At 79.6% G+C, this 2,500-nt stretch overlaps 1 non-coding gene across 1 annotated transcript; it reads right to left on the bottom strand.

The window, feature by feature from the left end:
- Positions 1-949: 949 nt before the first annotated feature.
- Positions 950-1,102, bottom strand: LOC137468059 (5.8S ribosomal RNA). The gene has a single exon (XR_010995724.1). It is a non-coding gene; the product is annotated as a 5.8S ribosomal RNA (ribosomal RNA).
- Positions 1,103-2,500: the final 1,398 nt, after the last annotated feature.

The raw sequence follows: 2,500 nt of genomic DNA on the forward strand, positions 1-2,500 counted from the left end.
CGGGCCCGACGGACGGCCGGGCTCTCCCCCGGCCTGCCTCGCGCTTTTCTCTCTCTCTCTTTCTTTCTCTCCCTTTCGCTCTCTTCTCGCTGCCGTACGCCCTCGACGGCCTCCCTCTCCCCGACTGAGCTCGCCTCTCTCCCCCGGGCCCCCCGGCGGCCCCCCCTCTCTCGCCCCCCCCCGCCCGCTCCCCCCTCGCGCCCGAGCGAGCGCCAGGGGAAAAGCCGGCGAGAGAGAAGAGAGAGAGAGAGAGAGCGCGCCGGAGACACAAGAGAGAGCGAGCGAGCCAGCCGGCGAGCCGGAGACGGCGAGAGCGTCCGACCGACCGAGAGCGGGCGAGACAGACGCGGAGGAGGAGGAGACCCCCGTCCCGGAGACGAGAACCGAAAGAAGGCAGCGCGGCAGAGACGGCCCCGAGGGGGAAGACCGGCCGGGCGGCGCGCGACGGCCTCGGCGGGGAGAGAGCGAGGAAAGCGACGGCGCCCTTGACGCCCCGAGACGGCGACGGAAGGGGGCGGGGGAAGGAGCGGCCTCGGGGGTCGCCCCCGCCCCCGGCCCCCCGCGCACCGCGCGCGGCGGCAGCGGCACGGTACCCGCGCACGGTACCCACCCGCAGACAGCCGCCCGCGCGGGGGGGAGGCCGGAGGCGAGGCCCGCGCCTCGCCTCCCCTCTCGCCCTCGTCCCTCGGCCCTCGGCGGGGCGCCTTCGGCGCCGTCTCACTCGCTCCGACTCCCCGGCCGCCGCCACCGCCAGGCGGTGCGGCCCCGGCGAGGACGAGCTCCGCCCCAGCGGCTCGCTCCGGGAGCGGGGAGCTACGGAGCGCTCCCCGAGTCTGCATTTAGGGGGACGAAGGCCCTCGCGCGGCAACCGCTGCCGCGGCCGACGGGCCTGCGAAGCGACCCCAGCCGCGCCGCCGGGGCGGCCCCCGGGCGGCGATTGATCGTCAAGCGACGCTCAGACAGGCGTAGCCCCGGGAGGAACCCGGGGCCGCAAGTGCGTTCGAAGTGTCGATGATCAATGTGTCCTGCAATTCACATTAATTCTCGCAGCTAGCTGCGTTCTTCATCGACGCACGAGCCGAGTGATCCACCGCTAAGAGTTGTCTGGCTTTCGGCACCGACCCCGCGCGCGCGGGGGGGCCGGGAGCCGCTCTCGCCCGGAGCGGCCCCCCTTTTTTTTCTCTGGCGCCGAGGCCCCGCGCGGGGCCTGGCTCCGACCGTACGAGCAACGCGGAAAACCCCGGAGGGGGCGCGTGCGAGAAGAACACGGGAGGAACCCCACGGAACGCTCCCAAGGCCGGCCGAGAGGCGGGGGGACCCGCGCCCCCGACCGCCTCCCCCCGCCCGGCGAGGGGAGGCGCCGCCTACGTGTGCCGTCCTTCGGAGGCGGCCCAGGCGCCCGGGCTCGGCCCGGCCCTCCGCGCGGAGGGCCGCGCGGCGCGCGCCGCGGGAGCGCGGTGGCCCGCCCGGCCTCGCCGGCGCGGCGCCACGCGCCGGCGCGCGGCCCTCGGACCCCGCGCGCGCGCTTGCCTCCCCCCTGGAACCGCCGCCGCGCCGGCTCTCGCGGAGCGCCGCCGCGCCCACGCGCGCGGCCGACTCTCTCTCCCCAGGGGCCTTGCTGCGCTCGAGACGCCACGCGACGACCGCCGCCCCGCCGCCGGGCGCCGCGCCCCCCCCCGCCGGACCGCTGCCCGCCGGGGGAAGGCGAGCGCCCGAGGGCTGCCCGAGGGCGGACCCGCCGCCGCGGCGGGCCGCACTTCCCGGGAACCGCCGTCCACCCGCACCGTCGGGGGCCCCCTTCCGCGAGCACGCGCCCGGCGGAAGGCGGTGCGGCGCTGAGCCGGGGGGCGACGCCCGCTCTCCTCGTTCGCCACCTGGAGAGCGGGCGCGGAAGCGCCCCCGCGGCCGCCCGCCACCCCTGCCCTCGGACCGCGCGCGGTCGCGAAGGGCCACGGGGAGGGTCCCGTGCCCGCGGGCGGCGGGAACACCGGCCGAGCGGCGCCGCCGCCGCTCGGCGCGGGGCCGCCCGCGCTCGCCGGCCTCCGACCGCGGAGGGACCGCCGAGCGCTCGCCCCGGGCGGGCGGGCGGGCGGACGGCCGGCCGGCGGCCGGCGCCGCCGGTGCGTTCGAGACGAAGGCCGCCGAGGGGAGAGAGGCACGGCCGCGCCAGGCGCGGCGCCGCCCGCGCGGGACGGCCGCGGCGGCCCAGAAGAGAGAGCGCGCGGCGGGCCCCGGCGGCCGCCGCCCCGCGGCTGAGGAAGGGCAGAGAGCGCGCGCCCTCTGCCGGCGCCGCCCGTTTCGAGCCCAGCGGGTCGGCCCCGCGGCCGACCGCGCGCGCCGCGGCCTCTCCGCCGAGGCCGGGCCGCGAAGAGGGGGGGGCAGGGCGCCCCTCCCCGGCGCGGCGCGACTACCCCCGCACGCGCGCGCGCGGCGGGGACGACCGCCGCGACGGCGGGCGCGACCGGTGGCCGCGGACACCACCGCAGGGGATCGGCGGGAG

The sequence above is a fragment of the Anomalospiza imberbis genome, unplaced genomic scaffold, assembly GCF_031753505.1.
Source record: "Anomalospiza imberbis isolate Cuckoo-Finch-1a 21T00152 unplaced genomic scaffold, ASM3175350v1 scaffold_99, whole genome shotgun sequence".
In the NCBI taxonomy this organism is placed as follows: Eukaryota; Metazoa; Chordata; class Aves; order Passeriformes; family Viduidae; genus Anomalospiza; species Anomalospiza imberbis.